General features: G+C 41.0%; 1 long non-coding RNA gene across 1 annotated transcript; it reads right to left on the reverse strand.

Annotated features, from left to right (window-relative positions):
- On the reverse strand, positions 1-27,573 carry LOC144341236 (uncharacterized). Its single transcript, XR_013418109.1, has 3 exons — positions 27,520-27,573; positions 199-272; positions 1-21 (listed from the first exon to the last, which is right to left on the reverse strand). It is a non-coding gene; the product is annotated as an uncharacterized LOC144341236 (long non-coding RNA).
- Positions 27,574-27,887: the final 314 nt, after the last annotated feature.

The following is a 27,887-nucleotide window of genomic DNA, read 5'->3' on the forward strand; positions in this document are numbered from 1 at the left end:
CTGCTCATCTGCTCACAGCACCTGAGGTTTGGGGTTTAAATGGGTACAGGATAGAGGGGTGTGGTGGGCCAAACATTCGGATGCAAAAACAGGAATGCCTGTTCCCGTTTAGGGCCATGGGTTTCCAGGCTTGAGGGTGGGCCCTTTGCTGGTGAACCACCCTCTTCTACTCAGTATTTCCTTGCCTCCTGTCCATACCATTAGCAACATCTCTTTTTCTCCCTTTAACATGAGGAAAGCATATCCCAGATTGGGACCTCTCCTTGCTGGCCCTGAAATGAAGACAAATGGAGCAGAGTGACAGCAGAACCACAGTCAGCACAAATTGTAAGAAATAAACTCTTGTTGTTGGAAGCCACTAAGATGTGGCAATTGTTTGTTACTGCAGCATAATGTAACTTAACTTTAGCTACGTTACATATTAACCAAATGAAATTGACTAATAGAATAATGTTAATGTAGACATAGGCACTTGGCAATTTGCTCCAGTTTTCCTTCCTCAACATTTTTTTCTAAACAGCTTTTATTAAATATGAAGAGGAAATCGTGCTAAGGTGTGCATATGACAAGCTCTTGAGGTTAATAGCTAATAGTTTGCATAACAGAATCGAGAGCCAAAAAGAGAGAAACAAACTGGAACAATGGTTTCCCAAGATGCCATCTAACTGGGAGAAATATAACGTCTTCCACAGAACTGCAGGATAAGGAAGACAGCAGTTCTCATGAAAATAATGTAAATTTTATTTTATAGTCAACAGAATATAAGGCAGGAGCATGAAGTTGTTGCCCCCCCAAAAAAATGGACTTCAGGCTATATTCACAGAAATGTGGTACCCCAAATAGTTAGTTTTAAGTATCTTCACAACTGCAGTCACTTTAATTTGTTGAATTCCCTCTTGGTTATAGAACCTAAAGTGAAAATAATCGGATTTGGTTTAACTCCAAAAAAACAATGACTAAGTTGTATAAGGTATGTGTAAATCCTGTAGGAGAGGAAAGTAGGAAAACTTAAGAGAAGAGAGGAGAGGAAAAAGAGGAGGCTACCACCTTAGGAGAGTTTAAATAAATGAATTTAAGCATTTGAAAGCCTGTCTTTTAGAATAAGTATTAGAATTAGTCTGCATGACTTTGAAGTACAAAACAGACATGGCAGGGAAAAGAAAGAGATTTTCAACAAATAGATCCCAAATTGAAAGGGCTGCTTGGGATGTGTTGGAGAGGAGACCCACATGTGAGTACAAATAACAATTAAGTCTCAATGAGAGCAGAAGTCTCTTCTAAATGTGAAGAATCCAAACCAATTTGCAGAGGGCAAGACTGGATTAGGCCAGTGGAATACCTTGGGGAGGCTATTAATAATTCACAATTTGCAGTTCATCTTGGAAAATGAATTTCACTTACGAAGGAGAAGTGCAAAATTGGTATTATTTAAGATAGTTCTACCCTCACAAAGCGGGGAATCACCTTCACTCCCCCACAGCCAGGACAGCCAATGTGCATTCGATTTAGAAATGGGCTGGTCTGTCACACGGGCACTTTCTTCCTCTTGTCAGCAAAAGAAAGACACATCTTTGGCAAACCCTCTGTTTTAAACCTGGCATTTCCATTTTTCATTTGTCTAAAACAGAGGGAGGGAAAATAGCTATGAGAATACAACTAGTCCCAACTGGTAAAAAGAAAGGCAAGTAGCCAACATAAATATTATAGCATAAGGCTGAAGCAGAGAAGAAATGAGAAGAAAAGATCAGCCCCTCTGAAAAGGTTCTCTCAAAATAAAAGGCCATGCCAAGAAAAGCCACAGGGGCAACACCACAAGCCCAAGGAGAGCTTTAATCAGGAAAACCTGGCCTCAGGCACGCGCATGCAGCTTCCTACCCGCCTTTCTGTGTGCCATTTTCTGAAAATTAGGAGACAGGAGGTTTGTTCATGGCCAGATGAAAAAGCAATGCACGCTTTCAATGGGAGCACTGGTAGGAATCATGTTTCTACAGGTTGTTTTCCTCTACCTCCCATATATCTCATGCTATATAATCTCCCAGGGCCATCTCACCTGATCTTACGGTTTCAGTGGTAAGCTATCCACCCCTAAATCTAAACCTGCAGATTGAATCGACCAAAGGAATCAAAGATATTTATATCCTGTTGTTTATTAAGTAACTGTCGCTTGGATTTCCTACTGACACTCCACATTTACAAGGTCCCAAACTCCCACATTTATCCTCCTACTGAGGCAAGATTTTTCCTTGACCCCCTTGCAGAATAGGTGTGCCCTGTTTACTCAGCCCATCATGCCCAGCCCCTCGCAGGAGGGAGCATGCAAGTGAGTGAGTGCAGGAACCTGCTGGCCACTTTGGTGCCAGCAGAAACAAACTCTGTGCAGGCCCCATGGCAGTGTCCAGGTGGGGGTGCCTGTGACCCCAAGGCCTCAGAGAGCGTGTTACAATGTTCTCTTAGCTCAACCATCCATGGACGGCAGTGTGCTATCAGCTCAGTGGCCCCTTTGCCTCATCAAAGTGGGTGGCTACCTCCCGCCAGCAAGAGCAACAAGCCAATGTGACAGCCTTTTTGGGTATCCCAAACTCTTGTCCAGTACCCAAGAAGAATGAGGTCATGCAGATAAATTGGAGGATGGTGAATGTGCAGAATTTTATTGAGTGATAAAGGCAGCTCTCAGCAGAGAGGGGAGCTGGAACGGGGACGGGAAGGGTAGATTGCTCTCCCCTGAAGCCAAGTTGCCTCTCTGTCTGTTCCTCCGAAGTCAAGTTGCCTCTCTCTGATGTCCCCTATCTGCCTAGAGTTTCTCCTCCTCCTGCCTCTATCTCTACTCTAATAGACAGTAGGGTCAGGAGCATGGAAGTAATATTCCTTATTTTCTTCTCTGCCTCATCATCTCCCCCATTTATATTCCACCTTTCCTCACCTCCCACCTCCTCATTCCCATGCAAGTCCTGTTAATTACAACTCCCAAGCATTTCTTCCATCCTGCTGAGCGCTCTCTTGGTTCACCACCATCATCTCTAACCTGGATTGCTGAGACAATCTCCTGGCTGGTTTTCATGATTCTAATCTTACCACCCTCTAATCTGTTTTTCACATAACATCCAGAATAATCTTCCTAAAAGTGTAAATTGATACTACTCTCCTATTTAAACCCCTTCAAAAATTCCCTTTGGCCATCAGGATAAAGTTCAGAATTGCTAATGTTGAATAGAAGACCTTTGTATTTCATCCCATGTGTCTTCCCTGACCTCTCTCTAGCCTTTTAGCCCTCTTCCCACACACACCCAAAACAGCTTCATCATGTCACTGAATTTATCATACTCTCTTTTAATCTTCGTACATTCTACTCCTTTTGTCTGGAAAGGTCTATCTCTTTAGTGGTCACACGCAACCAGTAAACTCTTACTCAAACTTCAGCTCCATTGAAAAGCCTAGCAGACCTTGTTAATGCTCCCCTCTTCCCCTACCCCCAAACAGTACCATTATCATCTGAGCCCTCTGCAGACTGTCCCCCCACAGACACACCAATAGTTTCTTGCCTGTCTCACTGCCTAAAGGAACATTCTGATCAGGAGGTGGTGCTCCACCCACTTGTCAGGTAGCTACCCCAGGAGTGACCCTCAACTAATGAGGGTTAGAAGTTGCTGGATAACTTGCTCACCCCTCCATAGGACAGCTCTGAGATGTGCTCTACATGGTTTCTTAAAGGTTCACTAGTTGGGCCAAGTCCTTTTTACCCATAGCAGAAACCTGCTCATTAATTCACCCAGTAATGGCTTCTCTTCCTTTCCCCTCTTACTTTCCCATTCACTCAATCATGCTTTTTGGACTCTTCCCTCAAATAAATTCCCATAACATTAGGGGAAACTGGATGAGAAGTCTACAGGAATGCCCTGTACTTACTATCTTTGAAACTCTTCTGTTAGTCTATAATTGTTTCAATATCAAAAATAAAAAGAAAAATAAAGTCACCTTTTTCCTGTAAATACCAGAATTGTAGTAGCATGCACCCCTGCTGGTTTTATTTGAAAACTCTGGCCCCTGGCCAGGCACAGGTGTTCATACCTGCTTTGGGAGGCCAAGGTGGGAGGACTGCTGGAGCCCAGAAGTTCAAAATTTGCTTGGCAACATAGCAAGACCCTGTCTCTACAAATAAAAAATAAAAAGTTAGGACATGGCAGCATGTGACCATAATCCAAACTACTTAGGAGGCTGAGGCAGGAGGATCAGTAGAGCCCGGGAGTTTGAGGTTACAGTAAGCTATGATCATACCACTGCACTCCAGCCTAGACGACAGAGAGAGACTGTGTCTCTCAATATACATATTAGGTCCCCAAAAATGTCCTCCAGCTTTTTCCAGGAGTTCCTTCAGTTTTCTCTCACATGTACTCAGCACTGCTGCTGCCTCTACTATAAATAATTCTTATTAAGTCTTTGCTTCACCGGACGCAACTACCATTCACCATCATCTGTTGCTACCACACTGTCGACCCTGTAAGAAAGAGAAGCTCTCCCATTGGCTACTCCATCTCAAGGGTGCCACAAGATTTTCCCTTAATTTATCACAGCAAATTAGAGAGTAGGCTGTTTTCTTCTGGAAGACTTATGGCCTTGAGTTTTATTTTTCACTAAATTTTTTCCCACTTCATATATTAACAATAATTTTTTAACGGGTCATAGGCCTAAATATAAAGTCCAGAACCATTAGTCTTCCAGAAAAAAAAATAATAATAAGAGAATATCTTTGTGACCTTTGCACAGGCAAAGGTTTGTGGACAGAATGCAAAAAGTCATACAAGAAAAAATGGATATGTTGGACTTCAACAAGATGGAAAATTTCTACTCATTAAAGTATGCCATTAAGAAAATGAATTAAGCCATAGACCAAGAAATAATATTTGCAGCACGCATATGTGACAAAGGCCTTGTATACAGAATATGTTTTAAAATATCCTGCAAATCAACAATAAAATCATGTACAATTTAATAAAAAGTTGGCAAAAGACATAACAGACATTTCACAAAAGAAGATATACGAATGGTCAATAACCACATGAAAAGGTGCTCAACATCATTAGTCATCAGATAGATGCAAATTAACATACGTAAAATACCATTTCAAACCCCACTAGAATACCTACAATTTAAAAAAATACTTGAAACACAAAATGTTGATAAAGATGGAGAGCAACAGGAACTTTGATAAGAAGGTAGAGTGGTACGGGTTTGGAGAACTGTTTGATAGTTTCCAATAAAATGAAGTGCATGTCTTAACTTTATTAGTAGTAGACAATTCTACTCCTAGGTATTTACTCTGGGTTGGTGGGTCAGGGAGGGACATGTCCACAGAAAGATTTGTGAAAGAATATTCATTCATAATAGCCCAAATTAGAAACAACTCAATGTCCATCAAGAAGAAAATGAACAAACAAATTGTGGCATATTCATGCATTGGACTCCTACTCAGCAATAAAAAAGAATAAACTACAGGGCAGGCGCAGTGGCTCACGCTTTAATGCCAGCACTTTGGGAGGCTGAGGTAGGTGGATCACTTAAGGTCAGGAGTTCGAGACCAGCCTGGCCAACACGGCGAAACCCTGTCTCTACTAAAAATACAAAAATTAGCCCGGGTATGGTGGTGCACAGTCGCTGTAGTCCCAGCTACTCGGGAAGTCCCAACTACTCAGGGGACTGAGGCAGGAGAATCGCTTGGACCCAGGAGGCAGAGGTTGTAGTGAGCCAAGATTGCACCACTGCATTCCAGCCTGGCAACAGAGCAAGACTCGCCCTCAACAACAACAACAACAAAAATGAACTACTGATTCATGCAACAACACGGATGAACCTCAAATATATTATGCTAAATGAAACAAGAAGAAAGAAAGACAATCAGTTGTGGGAGGCAGTGTTAGGGCACTACTTTATTTCTGAGCTTCTATCCTTGATTAACCCCAAGGCCAAAATAAGTGAAGCGAATTCATTAGCAAGCATGGCTAACACCCAACCAATACCATGTGTTCCACCCATTCAGAGCTTTGGACTGTCAGGAATTAACCCCCAGTGGGCATCATTCATCAAGTATTAATTACAATTGCTGCTTGCTCAGATTTTTCTGGAGATAGGACAGGACAGTCCAGATTTCATTCAAATCCCAGAGGAACATTTCCTCTAGAAACTGGACCCTGCCACATCAGACATGACAAGACTTCCAAGCAGGGGACAAGGCAACCATCCAGGAGACTGGCAGTCACTGGCTGGCTCTGCCAACACCCCACGCGGCTGTCAGCATGACAGGACAGAAAGGGGCAGCCCTCCCACAGCCCCCAGCAGAAGCCACACATTGTACGGTGGGGCAGGAGCCACTGGAAGCAGGAGAGGACTATTTCAAACTATGAAGTGGGAGCAAACATGGCAAATTGTGACCTCATTCCTAAGCAGGAGCAAAGTCATTCTGGCTACCAACAGAGCCCAGCCCCACTGCCAAGACTGCATAGGCTTTCAGTGGGAAGAGCCTTCTGCTTGGGGTTTTAATGGCCCCTAAGAAGGAGAAGGAAATACGCTAAGAGAATGGTCAGCAGGTTTTTTTCCTGGCTGTCCAGGGAACACAAACAATGCCATTACTAGACTTCTTGAAAGGGAAATGGCCACCCAGGCACCCCTTCCTGAACCCAGGCCTGGGGCCTCAGGCCTGCCGGCCAGTGGGCGGCCTGCTCAGTGTGCTGCTTCCAAAGCAGTTTCCAAAAGCAACTGAAAGCTACAGCATGGGTGAGCCTGGAAGACACAGGACTCAGTGAAACGTGCTAGTCACAGAAAAGGACACATGCTGCATGATTCCACTTATACAAGGTACCGAGGATAGTCCAATTCTTAGAGACAGAAAACAGCATAGTGCTTGCCAGGGATTAGGGGTAAGGGTGGAAGGGCATGGGGAGTTATAGTTTATTGCCTATGGGGTTTCAGTTGGGAAGATGAAAAAAATTCCCAGAGATGGGTGTTGGTTGTATAATAATGTGAATATATTTTATGCCACTCAACTGTATCCTTAAGAATAGTTTAAATAGTAAATTTTATGTTATGTATATTTTACCATAATTTTCTTTTAAAAAGTAGCTGGGGAAGGGATGTTCCCAATCATGTCTCCCATGCTATGAAGTCATCCTGTCCATCAGCTCTGCTCCTTGGACTATGTCCTGACTCAGGTCTACCAGTAAGCACAACTCTTAATTTTTCCAGAATGTGCATTTGGGCTTAGAAAGGCCTTTCCTCCTCATCCTTCCCCCAGCATACCGCCTCACCACATACCTATCAGGGAGGTGAGTTGGTCAGTAGAATTATACTGAAGGATCAAGTCAAAATATTAAAAAAAAAAAAAAAAAAAAATTCAGAGAGATGATCCTGACCAAGATGGCAGGAAGAGGGAGGTAGGAAGCCGTCCCTGGGTGGTATAGCCAATAATGTTTTCTTACAGGACTCCTCATTCCACTACCTCCTTTCCTCACCAGATACCTCTTCCCCAAACCTGGCCTCAGGTCTCCTGCTCAAGAAAAACAAATCCTATTTTTAGGAAAGAAGCTCAAGACTCATTCCGTGGAAATATAAAGTAAAAGTTTTAACTTGTTACCTCTAGCAGGGCTATTGTATCTGTGAACATGGTGTTGGTAGGAGAAATCTAGCTGTGGGATTTTAGGGAGTAAACAAGAGGGTGGTAGGGCAGGAGGTACAAGAAGGTCTTCAGAAACTCCTGAAGGAGTATTTAAAGGCCGTCTACTCATCAACTACAGGCAGCCTTCAGCTTTTCCTCTGTAAAGATTTATCTCTATTAGGGCCCACTCCCAGATTCCTGCATAGGAAGAAGAAAAAGCAAAAACTCAGGAAAAGTAAATATGATAGCTACTTTTTGTTAAGCATTTACTATATAAAATACATTATCTTATTTAATCCTTCCAGCTGCCTTGTGAGAAGGTTATTATTCACATTTGACAAATATGGAAACAGACTTTGAAAGAGAAAACAACTGCCTTTTTAAAATATCTATATAAACACATGGACAGTCTTGGAATTGTTTATTTTCATTTTGGAGGGGTTTGCCACATTTTCACATTTCCCTTTTCCTCCATTGACAACTCCTTCTCTTGGACCCAAAATACCAGCACCACAGGCAGGAGACTATAGAAGTCAAGAGCACAGTTTGGAGTGAGAGAACCCCATGTTTGAACTCATTACTTACTTGTTGAATTGTGTGTGTGTGTGTGTGTGCGCGCGCGCGCTCACACGCGCGCAACATCAGCTCATGTCTGAGAGAGCATGCATATGTGTAAATCAACCCTATCTAAGGACCAGTCTTTATGTAACAAAACTGATCATCTTTAGAATAAAAATCTTTAAAAAGATGTCTGAAAACATACATCAGAACTGAGCACTATGAACACACTCGATCTGGTTAGGTCTTCATCAAAGAACATGTTTTTGCAATCCAGTTGTATATACCCCTCCAATATTTATGATTCTGTAAGCATTCATTTAACAACAAATATGTTAGGCAGATAAAAAAATGAATAAGATTCCACCCTCATCCTCAAGTAGTCCATAGTCCCATAAAGGATATAGACAGGAGACATGTAAATGAATGGCACAATAATTGATAACACAGAGATGGACGCAGTGCTGTCAGGTCACAAAGAAAGGGATGCCTCAAATAAGTAGGAATATGCCAAGGGAAAAAGATGGGAGAAGCACTCCAAGCAGGAGGAAGATTGTGTGCAAGGATACAAAGGCTTCAAAAATATGTCACTCCCAGAGAGCTGCAAGTAGTTCACAGCTGGGACACAGGTAAGGGCTGGGGCAGGCGACAGGACCCGTCCAGTAGGCCAGGGCAGCTGGAGTGCCTCTTCAGTCTCGAATGAGTTTGAATTTCACCCTACAGGTGACAGGAGGCTGTTGAAGATTTTTAACCCAGTGGTAACATGATGAAATGTTCACATCACAAAGATAGCTTAGGCCATCGCTGTGTGGAAAATGGACTGGAAAGAAGTGGAAACATGGAGACCCATGAAATCTCCTGCAGTGATTCAAGTGAGAGAATATTGGAGCTTGAACAACAAATTCAAGAGGCTCTGTCAGGGACATTGGACAGAATTTGGTGGAGAGGGGTATTAAACAGGAAATTATTTAAAATGATTCCAGTGTTTTGGGCTCATACATTAGTCAACTGTCCGGCAAAGAGAGGGACACACCTTCTCCACTGAGCTTAAGAGCACATCATGGAGGCACACAGATCACCTAAAGCCCCATGAGTCCCCCTCTACCAGGTTAGGGCACCACATAAAAGCAAACTTTCATTCCTGTCATCTGCTCCCCTTGCCACCTTGTCTCCCATCCTGCTTACAAGGGTTCATATACAAAAACCCATCTTGAAAGCTGGTCCTTCTGCACACCCTGCTGCCCATGCCAACCTGCAGGCACAGACACAAGTTTGGCCCAATTCATTTTTGTGTGCTTCTGTAGAATTCTTTTCTTTGGGTTTCTAAAATATAATTTCAAGCCACCTGTCATCATGGAGCAGCACACCTTTATTTTTAAAGCCACAGTGAGTGCATCTGGGCCTCTAAAGAATCCTGAAACCCATACATGTCCTTATATGATCCAGCAATCAAGTGCTGCCAGGCAGCCCACATGGGTCAACTGAAACACCCACATGTGGTTTGCCTGCCCCAACCTAAGCCGTGCAGTCAGCCAAGTCTGTTAGTGATACCCTCTGGGCTCAAGTGTCTTTGGGACTAATTGCCTGCCAGTCACAGTCAGACAGAGCACATTTATTCCTCCTACCTGGGGGAACATTGAGTTTTATGAATTTTTCATTACAACCTTTATCTCTAATAAAGATGTACATGAATATTAGCTATAAAAATGTTCAGCATATCAGTGTAATAGCAAAAAGTTGCAACTCATCCTGTTAGAAACAATAGGAAACAATTAAATTAAAACCTATCAATACTAGGGAATAGTATGTGACTCCTAAAAACGTTGTTTCATAAAATGATCTACTAATATGAAAAGATGCTCACTACAGAATGCTTTTACTAGAACATAAGTTCCATGCAGGCAAGAGCTTTGTTTCCATCAGTGTACTTACTCTCTGTGCCCAGAACAGGGCCAGGTACATCATAGGCATTCGTTAAATATCTACTGACTGAATCAATATAAGTGGAAAAGCAGATGACAAAAGAATATGGTTTCATTTCTGTAAAAAGAAATATACATGCACAGAAAAAAATCTAGAAACAGATACATCAAAATGTTAGCAGTAGTTTTCTCTGCGTGGGTGGGCCATTTTATCCTGTTTTGTCTCTTCTTTCCCCCTGTGAGCAGTACAAGGTATTATTACAGCAAGGGTCAAAACACAAAAGAAACTATCTGGGGGGTTAAAATGCCATTACAAACTCAATGCTAACTTTCCAAGGTCATCTATGAACCCATTGCTCCTTGCATGCCCTAATAACATTACATTATCTATCCATAATCCCACATGTAACCCAAAGCACTAATTTGCACTCACACAGAACAGAATCCCTGTATCCTGCATCTGAGTTGACCCCTTAGCTTTAGCCTCATTCTTAACCTGGGTTCCACCCACTGCCCTCAGGACTCCCATCACTCTTGCTAGAGCCCCATCCTAGCCTCTCCTTACTGAGCTCTGCAAAAGCATCCAATTCCTCTCAAACAGGAAAAGGACATTTTACCACTCTCTTCATATAAACAGCTTGCCCATGTTTGCAGTTGGACTCCTCTCCTTACTACACCAAGCATGAGAGTGTGAACACTTTTCACCCAGTTTCTCCACAGGCAATTTTAAAAGTACCCGAAGACGTCACCTGCTGGGGCCTAGCCCCAGTTAAACTGTGACTGCCCTGGAGGAAAATAGGGCAGGCAAAAACACTGCAACTTCATAAAATCAGCTTATATCAATTGCTTGGTACCAACACCAGTGCACATAATCCTCTTCTGGCTGCGCTAATTGGCTTAGCTTGCTGATGATTTTACAGCACCAGAAGCTGTTCTCTGATTCTAGGAATGAAAGTTGCCAAATGATCTTAAACCACAGCCCAGACGGCCCAGCGCCACCAGAGGCATATCTGGGAAAAGAGCTATTTTAAACGAATGCTCCTGTGGGTATAAGGATCCTTTTCTGTCTAGACTCCTGCTAACACCTGTTGCTCACTCATCCTGCCCCAGTTCACCTCCTTTTCAACAGCCGTGTGGCCAAGACAAGCCATGGCCACCTGACAGGGCCTGAAATGCGGCCACGTGAACAGCAGATCCAGGCAGCCCAGGCACCACATGCTCTGGCATGATCTGCTGGGCCCCAACAGCTCTGCTGCCAGGTGTCAAGGAGCCATTTGCAGGCAGAGAGCAGACCTGGCAAGGCAATATTTTAAACTTTCAGCGTGGCCAGGGAAAGGAGACTTCTTCCAGAGACTCTGCCATGCAAATCAGCATCAAGCAAGCAGAAGGAGAGGATGGCTGCATTTTGGTTCAACCAAACCCTTCATACCTAAGGCCCCTTTACCACGTCCCCAGTAGGTAGTTGTCTAGCCTATCCTTGAATCCGCCTGGTAACCAAGAAGCTCAGTACCTCATAAATAGCTCATGAGGCAGTCTTCCTTACACAGTGCTGAATTCCTTCCTGTGGCCTTTGCTCCTCTTGTTACACTTTAGAAAGTTATATAGAATGAACCTCATATGTCACTCATGCAATTCCATTCAAATCAATCTATGTTTCTGCATAAAACAGTTCAGATTCATAGCAGTAAGTGAGCACTGGAACCCTGGGGGAGTTTTTCAATTCCTGGAAGCTCATAGCCTGGGTTTTAATAAGACCTAGGGATAAGAGACTAAGCCTGGGCAGGGTTGGAGGTCAGATCTGAGATCACTGCATAAAGCCAGGATTCCAAAAGGGCAGTCCTCAGAGGGATGAAAAAACAGTTTCATATCAAAAGTCAGTAAAGATCCTGTTTGATCCAACCTAGATTCTGGACAGAACAGGGAAAAAAATATTTTCCCAAGCTTCCTAAACACAAGTTCATATTCTTTGAAGAAAGTATTCACACTACATATGTAGACTGAAAAACTCAAGCTGAATCTTCATTTAAAATGGTCCTGAGCTGGCCATGGAAAAGCAAAGCAAATCCACTCTGAAGGAACACACTTTAATCCCAAGCCTTAAAGAATTATGAAAGATAAAGTTTCAAGTAACATCAGCTCAAAATCAAAAACCACTAAACATACAAGGAATGTTAAAGAGTAAAAAGTATCTACCATGATACAGAGTAAAAAAAAAAGAAAAAAAAGTAGAATCAGAACCATACAGATTTCAGACATTATAATTATCAGATACAGAGAATAAAATGCGCTTAATGTGTTTCTTTTTAAGTTTTTTAAAGTTTTGGGTGTATGACAAAGGAAAAAAGAATGCTCATCAAAATTAACAATTGAAACTGGAAAAATAACAAAATAGAACTTCTACAAATTTTTTTAACGTAAGAATTGAAATTATAAACTCAGTTGATGAGTGAGACTACAAAACTGGAAAGAGAATGAGTAAATCGGAAGACAGGTTTGAAAAAATCCACAAAATGAAGCACAGAGACCAAAAAAAATTGCAAAAGATGTTAAGAGATATGGATAAAATGAGAAGGTCCAACATATGTCCTATCTGAAATCTATAAAGAGATCACAGAAATAATGAGGTAGAAGCAATATGACTGGGAATGTTTCCAAGGAGAAATTCACAGATTCGAGAAGCCCAATAAACACCAAGGAACATAAGAAAGAAAGGAGAAAAAACAAACAATCTCAACCCATCATAGTGGAACTGCAGAACATCAAAAGCAAAGAGATATTTAAAACAACTAGAGACAAATGAAAACAGATTATCTATAAATAATTTATATTACACTGAGAGCTAATTTCTCAGTAACAACAATGTAAGCCAGAAACCAGTAAAATAAGCTTAAAACACTGAGGGGGAAAAAAAAAAGTCAACCTTGTACTGTATTTTCTACCAAATGAAATTCACTTCAGTGAATGATGGTAAAATAAAGATATTTACAAATAAATCAAAACTAAGAGAGTATGGCATGAGCAAAAACTTACTAATGAATATTCTAAAGGAGGTACTTAAGAAAGAAAATTATCCTAGGAAGTGGCTCTTAGATACAAGAAGTGGTGGGCAAAGAAAATGGTAAACACAGAGGTAAGCCTAAACAGCGACTATGTAAATAATAACAATTATAGTAACTAGAGGAACTAAAAATCAATGCATAACTAAATTTATGACAATAATAATTTATGATTAAAGAAAAAGAAGGAAATTAAAGGCATTTGATTTCTTGTATAGAAAAAGAATGAAAATATTAATTACCTTTAGACATTGTTAAATTAAATGTACCTCTTAAAATTTCTAGGCTAACCATTAAAACTATTGAAATAGTATATGAATTTCCAAACTAGGGTTAAACAATTTTGATCACTAGTGTTAATACAAAATAAAAGTCAATAAAGGAGAAATAAACATTGAAAAAGTGGGGGGAAGTATGAAATAAGATAACATGAATTCAAATCAAGCAGTAATCATTATTTAATGTATACAGATTAAATTCACCCACTAAAAACAAATATTGTCAGTTTTTTTAAGCCCAGCTATATGTGAACTATAAAAATAGAAAAGCATAAGGATGCAGAAATATAGAAAGTAAAAAGATAAAATATGCCAGCAAATAATTAAAAGAAACCTGAGATTGCCAAAATACATTTTAAGCTAAAAAAAATTATTTAGAAGCTAAAATGATCATTGCATATTGACACAAAGTTCTATTCACTAGAAAGATATAACAATTTTAAACCTGGAAACCCAGGATTATCATATTTATACCACATGAAATATATTTTGAGGCAAAAGGTACTATTTAGAAGCTAAAATGATTGTTGCATATTGATACAAGGTTCTATTCACTAAGAAGACACAACAATTATGAACCTGCATGCCCCTAAAAGGCAAAGGTTTGAAGGAAATACAAGAAGAAATTGATAGGTTCGCTATCATAGAAGGAAATTTTAATACATCCCTCTCAGTGACTGGTAGAGCAAATGGACAAAATTGTCTCTAAGGACATGTGGATTTTCTCACTCAACATCTACTCTAACCTCCCTCTGGTATGTCCTTGTGTACTGTGGGGCAAGAACACTCAGAAACTACATTTTCCAGTCTTCTTTGGACAACCCAGTTTTTCTGAGACAATCCTGGTTGATGTTCATTGCCCTGCCATAATTATTAACAGCATTCCCCTTTACCTTTGAAAATGTCTGGTATAGATAATAAATTTTATTGTTACTCTACCTGTATGTAGAAACACCATAAATGCAAAAGGTTCTTGCAAGTGTGCCATATTGGTGATTCAAATATCAAAGCCACATTACCTTCAGTGGTGTAATTTTTCCAAACAAGTGAACAACCTTTCAAAACAAAACAAACTAGACTTCTCTTGGATTTACATGAGAGTGACATTCCTGGAAAATTCAGTGTATGTTAAAAATATGCAAAAAATACTCAAGGTTTATACAGAAAAAGGAGATCAAGTCTGGTCTTAGATTATTTTAAACAGGTTTTCCACCTAAGTTTAGGTTCCACTTCGGTTTAGGTTTTCTAAAGTATAGAAACACTTTAGGAAATCATGCAGGCTGGGTGCAGTGGCTCACTCCTGTAATCCAGCACTTTGGGTGGCCAAGGCAGGCAGACCACTTGACCTCAGGAGTTTGAGACAAGCCTGGCCAACACGGTGAAACCCCCTCCTCTACTAAAAATACAAAGATTATCCAAGTGTGGTAGCATGCACTTGTAGTTCCTGCTACTTGGGAGCTAAGGTGGGAGAATCACTTGAGCCTGGGAAGCAGAGTTTGCAGTGAGCCAAGATGGCACCACTGCACTCCAGCCCGGGCAACAGAGGGAGAACTTGTTGAAAGGAAAGGAAGGGGAAGGGGAAGGGAAAAGGGAAGGGGAAGGGAAAGAGGAAGGGAAAAGGGGAAGGGAAGGGGAGCGGGAAGGGAAGGGAGGGGGAAGGGAAGGGGAAAAGAAGGGAAGAAGTGGAAGGGAGAGAGGGAAAGAAGGAAGGAAGGAAGGGAGGAAGGGAGGGAGGGAGGAAGGAAGGAAGGGAGGGAGGGAGAAAGAAAGAACATCACACAGGATGAAGGCATAAGGGTGATATAATGGACTTTGGGGACTTGGGGTGGGAGAAGTTGGGAGGGGGTGATGGATAGAAGACTACATATTGGGTGCAGTGTGCATTGTACCCAGCGTGCACACAGTGACAGGTGCACTAAAATCTCAGAAGTCACCCTGAAGAACTTATCCATGTAGCAAAAAAACCACCCATATCCCTAAAACTATTGAAATAAAAAGAAAGAAAATCATGCAGGATGTGGGACACGCCTTCACTGTATGCTGCTGTTCCACACCTTGCAGGACACTGAGCATTTGCTGCTGTTTGCCCACAAGGCCCATTATGCATCCCCCAGTTGTTCTGACAAAACCAAAACACTGCCTATATTTCATATTATAGATGAACATCAAGAACCTGAATAATAACATGCCAGGGGCTCTTAGGCCTTTCAGTACATACTGTCTTCCTACGAGTAAACTGCCTCCCCTCAGGCTCCAAAGTAAGTTAGACAGTGTCTGTGGGCCTGGATTTACCATATCTCAACCCCAACAGGCACTTCCAAAAGTTTCCTTGCTAAAATAAAAATACACTTTATTTTAGAACCATTTTAGGTTGATAGAAAAACATGGTAAAGGTGGTTCAGAAAGTTCCCATAAACACCATGCCAAATTTTCCCTATTACTAACTTCTCACATGAGTGTGGTACATGTCTTGCAATTGATGAGCCCATACTGGCATATTATCATTAACCAAAGTGCACAATTTCTTCAGATTTCTTTAGTTTTACCTAATGTCCTTTTTCTGTCCCAGGATGCCACATTATATTTCATAGTTATGCCTTCTTAGGCTTCTCTTGTTGATGAATTTCTTAGAACGTCCTTGTTTTTGACGACCTTAACAGCTTTGTAGAGTCCTAGTCAGGTATTTTGTACTGAATCCCTCAACTGGGATTTGTCTGATTATTAGACTGGAGTTCTAAGATTTGGAAGGAAGACCCTGGAGGTAAAGCGCCATTGTCAACGCCTTATATGAAGGATACGCACCATCAGCATGAATGAGTGTTGTTGATGTTCATCTTGATCACCTGGCCGAGGTAGTGTTTGTCAGGTGTCTCTGCTAGAAAGTTACTCTTTACTCCCCTTTTCTATGCTGTGCTTCTTTTTCTACTCTCACCCATTTGTTTATTTATCCAATTATTTATTTTTTATATCAGTATGATGTCACACTCATGGATATTCATTTTATATTGTGTGTTCATCCAATGCTGTTTTGTTGTTATTGTTGTGTGGTTTTCGTTTGGTTAATTGGTTGGGTTTTTTGTTTTGGGGGCTTGAGTATTTCCTTACTTTCTGGCACTACAAGATGTTCCAATATCATATATCCTGCCCCAGTCCTGGAATCAGCTATTTTTCTTTTTTTTTTAATAGAAGATGTTGTTAGAAACCAAGACCTGGGTGCTACATGTGCTTGTTGCTATAGGGGTGTTGTTTCCAGGTCCCTTCAATTAACAGAGTGAGGAAATATGTGTGTGTGTACTAACCCATGTATACAAACATATCTAAAAAATGTCTACATGTATGCATCTGTGTCTATACTAGGCTAAACATGAGTTCATACTGATATCCTCAACTCTAATCTGTAACTACAAAGAATCATTCTAGCCTCTTCCCCTTGCTTATCAAAAATGTCCCACTGCAGAAGGGAGAAACCTGGCTCCCACCAGCCATCATTCGTTTACTTAATTATTCCATGTCAGCCGGGTGTGGCAGCTCATCCCTGTAATCCCAGCACTTTGGGAGCCCAAGATAAGAGGATCACTTGAGCCCAAGAGTTCGAGACCAGCCTGGAAAACTTGGTGAAACCCCGTATCCACAAAAAATACAAAAATTAGCTGGACATGGTGAAACGTGCCTGCGATCCCAGCTATTTGAGACACAGAGGTGGGAGGACTACTTGAGACTGGGAGGTTGAGGCTGCAGTGAACCATGACCATGCCACTGCACTCCAGCCTAGGTGACAGAGTAAGATCCTGTTTCAAAAAAAAATTATTCCTTTTCAGTATACATGTGTTTTAATCATTGTTAAGCCATGCTCCTACAGGAAACACCTTTCTTAACTGGAGTACAGTGCTTATGTACACTTCCATTTGTCTTTACTTCTGCAGACTCATTTCTAGCATTACTTAGGTCAGTACCTTTTTTCTCCATCTCATTCACTGAGGTTGTTTCATACTTTCATAATGCAGCTAGTTTTATCACATCTGCATTGCATCTGGGGATCCTCTGACTTTCTAAATGATGTTTTGATTTGGACACATTGAGGTTCACTCCTTGTACTATAAAGTACTGTGGATTTTGACAAATGCCTAATGTCATGTAGTCACCATTACATGATTACAGTATCCTACAGAATAATTCAACCACTCAAAAAAAAAAAAATTCCCCGTGCTTCACCTAGTCAACCCTCTCTCCACCTATAAATCCTTAGCAACCCCTGATCTTTCACCATCTGTATAGTTTTGCCTCTTCCAGAATGTCATATAATAGGAATTACAGTGTGTAGCCTTTTCAGACTGGCTTCTTTCATGGCAATACATATAAGATTCATGCATGGCTTTTTGTGACTTGATAGCCCATTTATTTTTATCATTGAATAATATTATACTGTGTGGCTATACCACAGTCTCCTTATCCATTCATCTATTAAGGACATCTTGGTTATTTCCAGTTTGGGGTGATTATGAATAAAGCTGTTATAAACATTCACACGTAGGTTTTTGTGTGAGTATAAATTTTCAAATCAGTTGTGTAAATACCTAGATGCATGCTTATTGGATCATGTGGCATGACTATCACTAGATCAGTAAGAAATTATCATTCCAGCCTGGTGCCATGGCTCATGCCTGTAATCCTAGCACTTTGGGAGGCCAAGGCGTGCGGATCACCTGAAGTCAGGAGTTCAAGGCCAGCCTGGCCAACATGGTGAAGCCCCCATCTCTAAAAAAATACAAAACTTAGCCAGGCATGATGGCAGGTGCCTGTAATCCCAGCTACTCGGGAGGCTGAAGCAGGAGAATTGCTTGAACCCAGGAGTCGAAGGTTACAGTGAGCTGAGATTCCGCCACTGCACTCCATCCTGGGCGACAGATTGAGACTCCATCTCAAAAATAAATAAATAAAATAGAAAACATCATTCTATCTTCTGAAGTAGCTGTATCATTTTGTATCGTTTATCTTTCCAAAGTAGCTATATCAAGTGGAATAAGAGTTACCCTTGCTCTGCATCCTTGCCAGCAACTGTTATTGTTCATTTTTTTTTTATTCTGTCTATTCTATTAGGTGTGGAGTGCTATCTGGTTGTTGTTTTAATTTGCAATTCCCTCAGGACAAATGTTTACCATATTTTCATATGCTTATTTGCCATCTGTATATCTTTTTTGGTGAGATGGCTGTTCAGATCTTTTTTCCATTTTTTTGGTTGAGTTGTTTTTTTATTGTTGGTTTTGAACAGTTTTTTGTATATTTTGGATACAAATCCTTTATCTGATATGTGTTTTGCAAGACATGTTTCATCAGGTATGTGTTCTGCCAGTCTGGTTTGTCTTGTCTTTCTCTTAATAGTATCCCTTTCACAGAGCAGAATTATTGATAAAAAGTTCATGTCTTAGTCTATTTTCTGCTGCTTTAACAGTATTACAGGCTGGATAATTTATAAAGAATAAAGTATTATTCAGCTCACAGTTCTGGGAGCTGAGAAGTCCAAGATTAAGGGGCTGTATCCTGTGTGGACTTTCTTACTAAATCATAACATGGCAAAAGACAGATGGGTAAGCACGTATGCAAGACAGAGAACACACACTCCCAAAGCCCCTTTTTAAAGCCATTAAACCCAGCCGTTAGTACAGAGCCCTCACAGACTAATCACCTCTTAAAGGTGCCACATCTTAATGCTGTTACAACAGCAATTAAATTTCTTATGAGGCCGGGCACGGTGGCTCATGCTTGTAATCCCAGCACTTCGGGAGGCCGAGGCAAGTGGATCACCTGAGGTTAAAAGTCCGAGACAAACCTGATCAACATGGTGAAACCCCACCTCTACTAAAAACACAAAAATTAGGTGGGCGTGGTGGCACATGCCTGTAGTCCAGGCTACTCAGGAAACTGAGGCAGGAGAATTGCTTGAACCCTGAGGCAGAGGTTGCAGTGAGCTGAGATTGTGCCATTGCACTCCAGCCCGGGTGAAAAGACCGAAACTCCATCTCAAAAATAAATAAATACATACATTTTATATAAGTTTTGGAAGGGACATTTAAACCATAGCAGTTCAATTTATCAATTTTTTTCTTTAATTGTGCTTTTGATGTTGTATTAAAAACTTATAACCAAAGACAAGGTCATCTAGATTTTCTCCCATTTTTCTTCTAGAAGTTTTACCATTTTGTGCTTTAAAATTAGGTATACAATACATTTCAAGTTAATTGTTGTGAAAGGTGTAAGGTCTGTGTCTAGGTTCAGGTTTTTGCATTTGGATATCCAGTTGTTCCAGCACTGTTTGTTGAAAAGATTATCCTTTCTCCATTAAATTGTCTTTGCTTCTTTGTGAGAAATCAGTTGACTATATTTGTGTTGTTCTATTTCAGGGCTCCAATTTATTGATCTCTGTGTCAACCTTTTAGTATCATGTTAGCTATTCTATACAAATTCTAGAATTGGTTTGGCAATATATACAAAATAGCTTGCTGGAGTTTTGATTGAGTCTGCTTTGAGTCTATAGATCAAGTTGGGAAAAATTGATGTCTTAACAATACTGAATCTTCCAATTCGCAAACACACAGTATCTCTCCACTCATTCAGATCTTTTTTTATATCAGTCTTACAGTTTTCTGAATATAGTTCCTGTATGTATTTTGTTCAATTTATGCCTTAGTATTTCTTTTTGTGCTTTTGTAAGTGGTATTTTTATATTTTAAATTCAAATTATTTTTATGTATGTAGGAGTACAGATACCTCATAACAAAGAATTTCTAATTGCTCCCTTTTATCCCTTATGACATTGCAGCCATTCATTTTACTTATCCATGCTATGATCATCCAATACATTGTTACCACTAATACTTTAAATAGGTGGATATTTTAAATCAATTAAGAAAAATAAAAATATTATCTTTATTTCTTTTCCAGCACTCTTTATTTCTTTATATAGATCTGGGTTTCTGACCTATAGCACTTTCTGCCTGAAGAACTTAATATTTTTGGCAAAGAAGATCCAGCAGTCATAAATTTCCTCAGTTTTTATTTATAATGACTTTATTTCTTCTTCACTTTTGAAGGATAATTTCAGTGTATATAGAATTCTAGGTTTGTGGGGTTTTATTTTCTTTCAACACTTGGATATTTCATTCCACATTCTTCTTGCTTGCATTATTTCTGATGAGAAGTCCACTGCAATTCTTATCCTTGTTCCTCTCTACGTAAGGTGTTTTGCCCTCTGCTTTCTTTCAAGACTTTATCCTTGCCTTTTGTTTTCTGCAATTTAAATATGATATGCAAAGCAAGTATTTATCCTGCTTGGCATTTTCTGAGCTTCCTGGATCTGTTCTTAGGTGTCTGTCATTAATTGTGGGAAGTTCTTGGCCATTATTACTTCAAATTTTTTTTCTCTTCTGATTTTTTTTCTCTTCCTGGTATTCCAATTATACACATGTTATACCTTTTGAAATTTTACCTACAGATCTTGGGTAATCAGTTCTAGGTTTTGTGTGAGTTTTTCTTTTCTTTGTTTTTTCACTTTGCTCTTCAGTTTGGAAAGTTTCTATTGAGCTATCTTCAAATTCAATGATTCTTTCCTTGGTTATGTCCAGCCCACTGATGAGCCCATTGAAGCCATTCTTCATCACTGTAACATCTCTGTTACAGTGTTTTTAGTTTCTAGCATTTCCTTTGATTCTTAGAACTTCTATTTCTCTTGTTATATTATCCATATGTACATGCATGCTGTCTACTTTTTTCCTTAGAGTCCTTAATTATAATCATATTTATTCTTTTAAATTCTGTATCTGATAACTCTTAACATCTGTGTCATATCTGAGTCTGGTCCTGATGCTTGCTTTTTGTCTTCAGACTATTTTATTCTTGCCTTTGGCAAGCTTTGTAATTTTCTGCTTAAAGCTGGACATGCTGTATTAGGTAACAGAAACTGGAGGAAATAGGCTTTTAATGTGAGGATTTGTGTTACTATGACTGGGAGTTGGATTGTGTTTAATGCTTGGTACAACTGTAGGAGCCAGAAGCTTCAATTTCTCCAGTGTCCTTGTTTTTGCCTCCTCTCTAGACTTGGGTCTTCCCTAGGTATTACTCTCAGAGGAGTACGTGAATCTTGCATTTATTTCAGCTGTAGTCCATTCTTATTATACTGGAGCCCTATTGGTGTAGTAGCAAGGTATGGAGGGAAGGGGTATATGGTTAAATCTCAGTCCTTCAATTGACCTGTGTCTTTAGGCTGTGACCTTCACAAGCTCCAGTGGTATAGCTTCACCACCCCTACTTAGACAAGAAAGGAAGGCTGGAAAAGGCTAGAGTGGGAAGGATGTCCTTTCACTAGTGAGATAAGGTTCTGGTATTTTCCCTGGACAATGGGCCTTTGTTAGAGAGAACGCTCTTGGTGTATATCACAATGAGTACGCTTCCCCTCCCCCTGCCAAGGCCACAGAGAATCTTTCTTGGATCTTTACCATGAGAACCTGGTGGACTTCCTGGAGGTAAAACCCACAAAAGTGTGAGTGTCCCCTGTAATGGTTAATACTGACTATCAACTTAATTGGATTGAAGGATGAAAAGTATTCATCCTGGCTGTATCTGTGAAGATGTTGCCAAAGATTAACATTTGAGTCAGCGGGCTGGGAAAGGCAGACCCACCCTTAATCTGGGTGGCCACTATCAGCTGCTAGTGCAGCTAGAATATAAAGCAGGCAGAAAAATGTGAAAAGACGAGACTGGCCTAGACTCCCAGCCTACATCTTTCTCTTAGGCTGGATGCTTCCTGCCCTCGAACATCAGACTCCAAGTTCTTCAGTTTTGGGACTCTGACTGGCTCTCCTTGCTGCTTAGCTTGCAGATGGCCTATTGTGGGACCTTGTGATCATGTGAGTTAACACTTAATAAACCCCCCTTTATTAATATATATAAACTTTTTTTCTTCTATTAGTTCTGTCCCTCTAGAGAACCCTGACTAATACATCCCCTAAGACAACATAATACTGTGGCCTTACAGGTTACTCACTCTTGGCTAGCCCACAGTCCACCTCTAGCACTTCATCAAAATTATCATTTAATTACCAAAGTTATCAGTGGCTTCTAATCCAGGTAAGCAGGTTTCAGCTGCGGCTCTTTGCATTCACCTGTCTCTCTAGATTTCAGGGTGGTGATCTGTCCTGCAACTTCATTTCTCTAATGGGTCTGAGAAAAGTCCTTGATTTTCCATTTTTTCAGGTTTTTTCTTGTTGTAAGAATTGGGGTGATGACTTCCAATCTAAAGAATTTTCAGAGCTGAAATTGAAAGTCCAAAAATTATCTTTTTTAGTTAGAAAAATTTAAAAACAAGACTGGAAATAGCTGGGTAATAAACTCATAGGGGTACTTTATAAAACGTCTACTTTTAGGTATATTTGAAATTTTCTATAATAAAAAATTATGGTTAAGAATCTGAAACAGGGTAGCTTTAAACAATAGGGACAGCAGAGAAAAAAATTAGTCAGCAATATTTGAATATCTAATATGGACCAGGGACTTTGCCAAGATAATTTGGATATAAGAATGAACACTACTATTTCCTGCCCTCATGGAGCTGTCAGCTTTTGGGGAGAGAATGACATTCAATAAATAGTTATGACTTAATTACTTAGGCTAAGGACTACAGCAGAGGCAAAAATGGTGCTGTGGGAGCAGATAACAGAGACTAGAGAATCTAACCTCATCTGGAGAGTTGGGGGAAGACAATCAAAGACCACCAGGGGACTGAGTACAGAAGGCCTGCTGTGCCTATTTCCAGGAGACCCAGCAGCCTGGATCAATGGTAATACCTGAACTTAGTCAGGCTGGACCCAGAGGCTGGCCTCCAAAGTTTACACATAATAACAATAATGTTAAAGGTAAGAAGAGAGAGAATGTTTCAGAAGAAAGCAAGTCTACGGAATCCCCCGTAGGCTCTTAAAACCCTGACCACCTGAATTTAGGTGAAACAACCAAGTGGGATTTTCACAATTCATTCTTACTTTCTATAATATTGACCATTTTCATGAATCCTTCTTCCCCACTCATTCGAATTCTCTTTGGATACCAGTAAACTCTGCACTTGTCATTTTGCTCCTGGAGTGACACCATAGGAGAAGGATTGTAATTTATTGACAGAGCAAAAGAAACAGGGACCAGGCAGAAGGAAAAAAAGATGATCTTTTGGAGGTCTGCACTCAGATATGCCATGATTTCAACGTATCAGTTAATGCAAATCACATGACTCTTGTAACATGTTTGCCATCAGGAAAACAGAAATGCCACTTACCAACTCTAGTGCAGATTGTTACTAAGCAAATTTCACAGTTATATCTACATAAATGTTTACTACTGATTTATTACACAGCTAATGATAATTAATGATGGTAATTATTAAAATACAGATTGATATTAGCATTTAGAGCAACATCTAAACTTTCCAAATTATCATCAATTTATAATTTTTAAAATAACAGCAATTAATCATTATGGTTAAATGATAACACTTTGTAATATATTATCATGTTTTCTACAAATAAGAAAAGCACTAGTCTATTATGGTGAAGATAATAACACTAACAATGGTAGAGTAATGATTGCTAATCATTTCCCATTATTGTTATTAAGATGTACAAATCACTCAAAATCACTGAAAATCTGTGAAATAAAAACCTAGTGAAGGCATATGATAAAATAAGCAATCTACAGTTACCAAGCCTACCAAATCAAGATTCTGGGTCCTGGTCACAATAGTGGCTGCCCATCAGAAAAGACTGGGGAATGTTCAAAAAATCCCAAAGCCCACCACCCTACCCAGAAAATCTGATTTAATCAGACTGGGTGTGTCTGATTTTGTTCTGAAAGTTCTCTAAGTCTAATGTGCATCCAGAGTTGAGAACCACTGCTCCAGGTGTCTCATTTTTATGCTTGAGAATAAAGACGTATTCGGTCCTGGGGCAAAACTGAATTGGGAAACCCACTTGCCCAGCCTCTGTCAATCAGTGCTGTGTGTAGCAGAGGAAAGAGTTGTTAGTTTTCGTTGTCAGGGAATTTTCTTCATAGAAAAGTACATTAAAATACCAAATTACAGTATTTACATATTTCATGTATTTTTCCCAACTGCGTTCCCATAGCAACTAAATCCATTTGCTCCCTACTTTCCTCTGAGTTATTTTCCATCATGAGCCATGCTTTATTAGTGAGGCAAGCAGTTTGCCCTCTGAAATGACTGTTTTGCTCTTTACTATTTCTTTGCCAGGGAATGCAACTCTGTTGTGTCTTTCTAACTCCTGTACTCCCTGAATTTGATAAAGTTGGCTTTGCTAGTTTGGGCACAGACAGTGTCCCTGACTACTTTCCTCAGTCTGGAGCAGTCCCTGATTTTTCCAATGAGCTTACCAAAACCAAAAAGCAAATGGCAAGGAAAGGTTCCCTCAAGGAACCTGTGACTGGGAAAGGATGCGAGGAAGGGAATTGCTGAAATCCCAAACCGTGATGAGTTCACCTAAATCAGCAGTGGACAAAGGATAACCCGGCTCTCTGGGACCTCACTAGGCTTATCAGGTAGGGTCAGTGGTTAGACATCACGGCTTTGGAGATAGTCACCCACTAGCAAGCAGGAAGAAAGTCAGTCCTCTTGCAGCCTCTGAATCCCCAGAGAGCCCAAAAGAGCCACAGGACACTGAGATTTCTTTGTGATTTCACCCAGACAACTTGGCAGACTTTAGGGCTTGTTTGTTTGTTTGAAACTATGACATTTCACTTGCTAATGAGGCTCTGCCTTGCAAGGGGGACAGGGATGCCAAAGAAGACTGCGGGAGGGAGGCAGCAGGCCCAGTGCTTCAGGGCAGCTCTCCTTGTGGCTGCCTGACGCCAGGATGGACTCGGGCCGCCAGTGCCAGAGGAGAGAGAAGCGGCACCAGAGACAAGGCAATGCTTCAAAATCATCTGTTCTCAGTTGCTGACTCAGACGCCTCCTTCTGTGCCAGCAGCACTAATGAAGAGGACTTGCTTCCTCCTCCCTCTCAGGCTCCAAATAAAAACCAGAGCTATGGTGCAACGGCTCCCAGGCCAGGGGGCAAGTGATCCAGGCAGTATCTCAGAATGCAGCAACAGAAACGACACGCAGCGAGAGTGTGCCTCCCATCTGCAAGATCCGGTGCAACTTACATAGGTACATCTGTGGCACTGCTTGCTGCTGGGTTCTGGGGGTCATGGTGAAGTCCTTCAGTACTCTTCCACCAATAGCATTTATTCAAGAACAACGTCTATCAGTTAGGGTTCCAGCAGGAAACAGATGGTACTCTCAAATTGGGTTATTTGAGGAGAGTTCAATTAAGGGACTATTTACAAAGGTATGGGCAGGATGTAGGAAAGACCATAAGACATAGTGTATTATCTCAGAGCTAGGAAAGCAGGGCACTGCTCCTACACTAGGCCTAAGCAGTGGAATCCAGAGACAAAACTGTGTGGAATGACAGGAGCTGAGACCTTCAGTAGTGGGAGATAGCCAGCACACCACCACCACGCAGGGAGGAAGCCAGGAAATAAACACCTGGACCTCATTCTCCTCCCCGCCTTCGATCTGCTGCCAGTGCTTCCTGGTGCCAAACTCAACCAGAAACTGACGGCCTGAGGGCCCTCACTGCTGCAGTCCATACAGGTCAGCCTCCTGGGGCACAAAACAAGATGGAGAAGTGGGGACCTAGGAAGGCAGATAAAGACATCAAGCACCCTCTCTTACACATCAGAGCAGGTGAGATACTTCATGACTAAGGATATATTTATTCTGCCACTGCCAGAGCCCTCCCAGATGCAGCAAATTCTGAGATAATAGTGTCCAGGGGTTGGAAGATAACATTGAGAGCTTGCAATATGTTTAACCACAGAGAAGGCAAGTAGAAGCCCAACCTCCTCAAGAGCAGAGAAGTGATACTGAGGACACAGACAAACAACAAACATCCTAGCTCTGATTCAATGATACATCCCAGCCATGGATCACACGGTTGCTCTCCTGCTCAAAAGGAAATCGTGAGCACCATGAAATGCTCCCTTCACATGGAACATTTTGCCTGGTTACCTATTTGCACAGGCGAATGGAAAAGGAAGCCTCCGTTATTCCGCAGTTTGGCATCATTTGTGCTGAGAATGTGCAGAATTAGACATAGACATACTGGCCAGGTGTGGTGGCTCACACCTGTAATCCTAAAGCTTTGGAAGGCCAAGGTAGGAAGATCACTTGGGGTCAGGAGTTCAAGACCAGCCTTGGCAACATAGTGAGACCCTATCTCAAGGAAGGCAAAAAAAATTAGCTGGGTATTACGGTTCTCACCTATAGTCATATCTACTCAAGAGGCTGAGGCAGGAGGATTGCTTGATCCCAGAAGTTCAAGGTTGCAGTGAGCCATGATCATGCCACTGCACTGCAGCCTGGGCAGCAGAGCAAGAATCTGAGAAGGAAGGAAGGAAGGAAGGAAGGAAGGAAGGAAGGAAGGAAGGAAGGAAGGAAGGAAGGAAGGAAGGAAGGAAGGGGGGAAGGAAGGAAGGAAGGAAAGAGGGAGGGAGGGAGGGAGGGAAGGAAGGAAGGAAGGAAGGAAGGAAGGAAGGAAGGAAGGAAGGAAGGAGAGAAAGAAAGAAAGAAAGAAAGAAAGAAAGAAAGAAAGAAAGAAAGAAAGAAAGAAAGAAAGAAGAAAGAAAGAAAGAGAAAGAAAGAAAGAAAAAGAAAGAAAGAAAGAAAGAAGAAAGAAAGAAAGAAAGAAAGAAAGAAAGAAAGAAAGAAAGAAAGAAAGAAAGAAAGAAAGAAAGAAAGAAAGAAAGAAAGAGTTTTAAGAGTCTGACAGGATATACTTGGTTATCAAAAGTTCAATGTTTGAGGAAAATCAGCAGGGTTGGTTTTCATTCTGATGGAGCTGGGAGAAGAGCAGATATTTGAAATGGATGCACAGAAGGCTAGGTGAGATAATAGCAAGATGCTCTTCTGCTACCTTTATGGGGTGGTGGAAGTTGAGAGGCAATACTAATTATAACATCTGTCCTACCTGATTTAAGAGTCTCTGTCACTTGGGAGGCCAAGATGGGCGGATCACGAGGTCAGGAGATTGAGACCATCCTGGCTAACACGGTGAAACCCCGTCTCTACTAAAAAATACAAAAAAGTAGCCGAGCGAGGTGGCGGGCGCCTGTAGTCCCAGATACCTGGGAGGCTGAGGCAGGAGAATGGCGTAAACCCGGGAGGCAGAGCTTGCAGTGAGCTGAGATCCGACCACTGCACTCCAGCCTGGGCAACAGAGAGAGACTCCACCTCAAAAAAAAAAACAAAAAGAGTCTCTGTCACACATTCTATATGTGGCATCTGCTTGTATTATAAAGAACCTGAAGAGTAAGTGCTACGTACAACTCAAAAAAA

This window comes from Macaca mulatta, chromosome 6 (genome assembly GCF_049350105.2).
Source record: "Macaca mulatta isolate MMU2019108-1 chromosome 6, T2T-MMU8v2.0, whole genome shotgun sequence".
Taxonomy (NCBI): Eukaryota; Metazoa; Chordata; class Mammalia; order Primates; family Cercopithecidae; genus Macaca; species Macaca mulatta.